The following is a 5,718-nucleotide window of genomic DNA, read 5'->3' as shown; positions in this document are numbered from 1 at the left end:
AAGGAGGGGTGCACTGGCCCAGGTCGGAAGCAGAGCAGGTCAAAACTCCTGTGCTGATCAATAGTGGGATTGTGCCTGTGAACAACCGCCATAAACACTGTCCCCCAGCCTGAACAACATAGTGAAAATTTAAAAAATAAAATAAAACTAGAATAAGTGGGATAGAATAAAAGTGGGATGTGGCTCCTCCTTCACATGCTTTCTCTTTTTTCTTCTTCTCTTGTCCCACTGATCACAAAACTCACACCACCACCTCACTGACACTATGCCTGCCAACACCGAGGCTTCAGTCATACAAGGAAAGTAGCCAGTCTGTAGTGTTCTTCTGTGCTGTCATAATGTTTAAATAGGCCTTTTACTTAAAGAATTCCAGAAACTGGCCTTAGGAGATCCAAATATTGAACCAAGGTTTCAGAATGTCCCACCCTAGAAAGGAATGCTGAAAAACTGATGTACAGCCTTGTTGCTGCTGGCCAGACCACCAGGTAGCCCCTGCCATCACAACCAGGTAGGGTCCACTGACCTGCACGCCCTTCCCCTTAGGTGCCTCGCCCAGCCCAGCCTGCACACCCTTCCCCCGAAGCCAAGTCCCGTGCTTTGACTGATTTAAAAAAGCCCTACTGGCTCTTCCCAGTGAGCTACCTGGAGAATCCTTGTACCTCCACTGTCTCCTTTCTACTTGTGTACAAGCCCCAAAATAAAGACATGTCTGGGAAATCTGCTTGGCCCCGTGTTAATTTCCATTACATGGGGGAGCTGAAGAGTCTGTGGTCTTTAGCATAAGTAGTGAGCTATAGCGGTTAAGCTATTTCATCATAAGCGTAGCTCTAGAGGATGTTTTCTAATGATGCAAATTGCTACAGATACATCCATAAGCACAAGGAAATGGTAGAGAAACGTACATCTATAGTGAAATTATAAAGAGATGCATGGGTCATATGATCTCAAAACTTAGGGCCACAGTTACCTTTCGGGGATGGCAGGGAATCGGGGGAGAGTGCACGGAGGACTCCAACTGCATTGGTGAAGCTTGCTTCCTTCACGTAGTTTTTGTGTATCATTATTTATATTATTTGTGTGTTTCAAATATTTCTCTTTTTCCTTCTCATATCGGACAGGTAATGTGCCAACATTGTAACAAGGTTTAAAGGAGGGATATCTCACACATGAGCATGAAAAACTGTAAGTGTGTTTCACATTTATGAACCACAAAATAATGTGTTTCAAATCTTTCTTAATACATTGAAAGCAACAGCTGAAGATCATGAAGACAGTTCAACAAAGAAATACAAGCTGGTGGCTTGCACCTGTAATCCCAGCAACTCCGGAAGCTGAGGTTGGAGGATTGCTTGAGCCCAGCAGTTCTAAGACCAGCACGGGCGTCATAGTGAGACTTCATCTCTAAAAAAATTTTTTTTTTAATTAGCTGGGTGTATATTAATACATTTTGTGTTTCTATAAAGGAATACCTGAGGCTGAGTAATTTATAAAGAAAAGAGGCTTCTCTGGCTCATGGTTCTGCAGGCTGTACAAGACACACAGTGCTGGCATCTGCTTCCAATGAGGCCTCAGGAAGCTTCCAGTCATGGCAGAAAGCAAAGAGGGAGCAAGCACATCGCATGATGAGAGAGGGAGCAAGAGAGAAGGGAGGAGGAGAGAGATGTGAGGCTCCTTTAGACAACCAACCAGCTCTCGTGTGAACAAAGAGAGCGAGAAGACACTCATTACTACAGGAAGGGCACCAAGCCACGCATGAGGGACCCACCCCCGTGACCCAAACACCTCCCACTGGACCCCATCTCCAACTTACTGGAGATCACATTTCAACGTGAGATTTGGAGGAGACACACATCCAAACCATATCACTGCGTGTGGTAGTGCACACCTGTAATTCCAGCTACTCAGGATGCTGAGGCAGGACGATTGCTTGTGGCCAGAGTTGGACATCAACCTGGGCAAAAGAGCAAGACCCCATCTCTACAAAAAGTTTTTAAAAAATAACTAGATGTGGTGGCATATACCTGTAGTCCCAGCTATTCAGGAGGCTGAGGCAGGAGGATCGTTTGAGCCCAGGAGTTCAAGGTTGCAGTGAGCTATGATCATGCCATGGCACTCCAGCCTGGGCTGCAGACCCTGTTTCCAAAAAATAGAAAAAGGCCAGGCGTGGTGCTCATGCCTATAATCCCAGCACTTTGGGAGGCCGAGGCAGGTGGATCACCAGGTCAAGAGATCAAGACCATCCTGGCCAACATGGTGAAACCCCATCTCTACTAAAAATACAAAAAATTAGCTGGACATGGTGGCGCGCACCTGTAGTCCCAGCTACTCCAGAGGCAGAGGTTGCAGTGAGCCGAGATTGTGCCACTGCACTCCAGCCTGGTGACAGAGCAAGACTCCATCTCAAAATAATAATAATAAATAAATAAATAATAAAAAAGAAAAGAAATACAAGTGGCCAATAAACACATAAGAGCTGTTTATGTTGGGTTGGGGCAGGAGAAAGTGGAGAGAGAGAGGAGTGAGAGATCCAGCAGAAAGAAACCCTACACAAAGCTGATCGTAGCTCTACCAACAAGCAAGAGGAAGCAGCTCTGCATGGACAGCTGCTCTCCCAGCTGTGCTTCTGGAAGGATCAAATAGTGCAAAGCTTTGCCTCCAACTTTGGACATTAAAGACAGAGTAAGTATTTGTCACTGGGAGCCAGAGAACAAAAAAGAATTTGAAAAGCTTTCCTGAGAGTGCTTCTGAGTTTTGCTTTTTTACTCTAAAGAGGCAGGAAAAAACAGCAAAGTTTACATTATGAAATTATTTCAGCCCTCGTGACCAAGACAGTCTGGTATGGGGAAAGCAAGAGCCAGAAACTGTATTATTCCACTGGCCAGTTTTTATGTGTTTGTTTGTTGGCTTTGAGACATGATCTTGCTCTGTCGCACAGGTTGGAGTGCAGTGGCATGACCATAACTCATGGCAACCTCGAACTCCTGAGCTCAAGTGATCCTCCCACCTCAGCCTCCCAAGTAGCCAGGACTACAGGCGTGCACCACCATGCCTGGCTAATTTTTTAATTTTTTGTAGCGACAGAGTCTTGCTGTACTGCCCAGGCTGCTCTTGAACTCCTGGGCCCAAACAATCTTCCCACCTCGGCCTCCCAAAGTGCTGGGATTACAGGGATGAGCCACTGCACCTGTACTGGCCAGCGTTCCTTGGCTGGTTTCTCTAATTATCCCTACATCTCCCACATGGGATTCAAAATGCAGAGATCCTTTGACAAGTCTTTATCAGTATAAAAGCCTCTGTGGTTATATCAAAAGCATGAAAAAGGAAAAACTATTTTAAATGAACTCTGGTTTTTCTGAATCTTCTCAAATTGGCTAATCAGTTAGAGAAAACTTAAGAATTTGTAATTGGCCCACTATACAACATATCAAAACTGTAAAGCTGGATAAAACACTGTAGATGACTTAGCTTCACGCTTTCCTTTTCCAGGTAAAGTAAGGCCAGAGAGATTAAATCCTTTGCTTGGTGGTAGGCAGCAGTGTTGGTTTTGGAGCCCACGTGTCCTGACTGAATACTCTACAGCTGGTCATTACTCCAGCTCCTTCTAGAGCATCAGGGAGTCCTGACTCTGGAATCCTGCAGTTCCCTCTGCCAGGGACTTGAGGATGTTCTGGTGTTCACATATAGCACAAGCACTTCCCCCTCTTTTCTTCTGATACCTGCATGCACACCTGAGATGCCTACTCCAAGACTCACCCTGGGGATGAAGTGGCCTGATTTCATTGTCATAAAGGCATCTCTGATGGGATTCTCCCAAGTCAGTAATCATCTGCGGGCTTTATGAATAACAAACATCTTAGCCTTGGATTATGTAGCTAATAAAAATAAGAGGTATATTCTAATATGCCAAAGTCAGCAATTGGGAAGTTCACGTCACCCGGTCCAATGTTGCATCCTCTCTGTGGTCTTTCCCAGTCTCCCCAGGCAGAGCCACTCCCTGCTCTTCTGTTCCTACCCAGATTTCTTAGGCTGTATCATGACCTAATTTGTACAATTTCCCCTGTTAGGACTGTGAGCTCCTTCTGGAAAGGGTTACTGTCTTACTCAACTATATCTCCAACATCTAGGACACAGCTTGGCCTCTAGTAGTTGCTGGGTCCAAATGATGGCTGGGACTGGGAGGAAGGCGCCATGTAGACCAAACAGGGATATAAGTGAACTTTCACACTCACCAACTTTCACTTACAGTCAGGGGCATCATAAGAATGATTATCCAAACCAGGATACTTTTGAATGGAAAGTGGCACTATTAATAATTACAATGGGACAGCAGGCATAAATCAGGCAAATTGGGGTATAGGGCTGTCTTCCTTGTAACCTAGGTTTGGAAAGTTTTAGCTCTGGAAATTATGTACAATAAGAAAAGAAACATTAAGTGAATGCATGACTTGAAACCACTAAAAGAGAGGTCTGTTCAAATAAAGGAATTACATTCTGTCAAAGTATCATATACAATGAAGGGATGGTTAGTCTAGAAATCACCATCCCTTTTATGATTTAACCAAGGGTATCGTATGTGTCTACCCTATGGCACTCTGGATTGGTCCAAGTGGTCACCTGACCTAACCTGGCCCATTCACGAGTCCTTTCCCTGGGATTCTGCGACCACAGCTGCGAAGGATGGGCTGTCTTTGGGTCGCCGATGCAAAGCTGAACACTGGTAGTAGCCCTGCACCCACCACGTTGGGAGAACAGGTTTGCAGATGGAGAGAGGAGCAGAAAGGAGAGACAGAGCCCGCTTCCAGCACAGCTGAAACATTTTGAGGGTCCAGGGCCAGAATATAAATGGACCCACCTATCATGTATCTAAAGACTTGGAAGTTATAAATCCATTGTCAAATAAAACATATCCTGTCTTCCTACCTTAATAAATGTATCTTCATGAGAAAAAAAAATGGATATGGAACATGTGTAAAGCTACAGGTTTAACATATTCAAAAGTTTGCAAAATGCCTAAGACCAGTGCATTTAATCATTATTACACATTTGGTGTTCTCAATAGGCTCTGACATCAGCCAGAGTAATAAAGATATGCATGATTCAAAAATCACATTAATTCCTTAAAATGTATCATTCTTGCCTTCATTTCAGCAAAATCACTAATGTGGTTATATTCAAGATTTTTACTGAATTTGTGCTCTATCATGAGTAATGGATTAAAAAGAATTTTTAAATAGATGTAATTGTAGTAAAAATATACCAAATCTGAATATATTTCTTAAAAATTTAAATAAATGTAAACATTTTTAAACTTGATTTTTAAAAAAATTTTTACTTTTAAAGTGTTCAATATGATCTATTAAAATTAAAGGCAGTGTGTGGATTATAATTTACAAATATTAAATTAAAACTCAAACCTTTAAAGCTAAATTTTATTTTAAAAATATAATTTCAATTTTAAATATAAAAATTATTTGCAATTCTAGCATTCGATGTCCATCTAGTTACCAGTGTAAAGAACTGGCATCATGCTTTACCTGTTGTGGCTAGACCTGCATATCTTAAGTTACCACGTGCAACTGTCACATAGGCCATGCTAATTCATGCGAACCTCCTGAATTGGAACAAAGCAAAGAAAAAAACAATCTAGACTACTGGAAAAAGGCACGTCACTATGTAAGAATCCAGTGCATTTATACTATCCGAAGGGAAGAATTTGAC

The 5,718-nt window shown here is 42.8% G+C and overlaps 1 pseudogene; it reads right to left on the bottom strand.

Annotated features, from left to right (window-relative positions):
- Positions 1 to 1,108: 1,108 nt before the first annotated feature.
- Positions 1,109 to 1,218, bottom strand: LOC112207556 (small nucleolar RNA U13; annotated as a pseudogene).
- Between the last annotated feature and the right edge of the window lie 4,500 nt (positions 1,219 to 5,718).

This window comes from Pan troglodytes, chromosome 1 (genome assembly GCF_028858775.2).
Source record: "Pan troglodytes isolate AG18354 chromosome 1, NHGRI_mPanTro3-v2.0_pri, whole genome shotgun sequence".
In the NCBI taxonomy this organism is placed as follows: domain Eukaryota; kingdom Metazoa; phylum Chordata; class Mammalia; order Primates; family Hominidae; genus Pan; species Pan troglodytes.
Note: the sequence above shows the minus strand (reverse complement) of the source record. Positions and strands in the feature narration are given on the sequence as shown.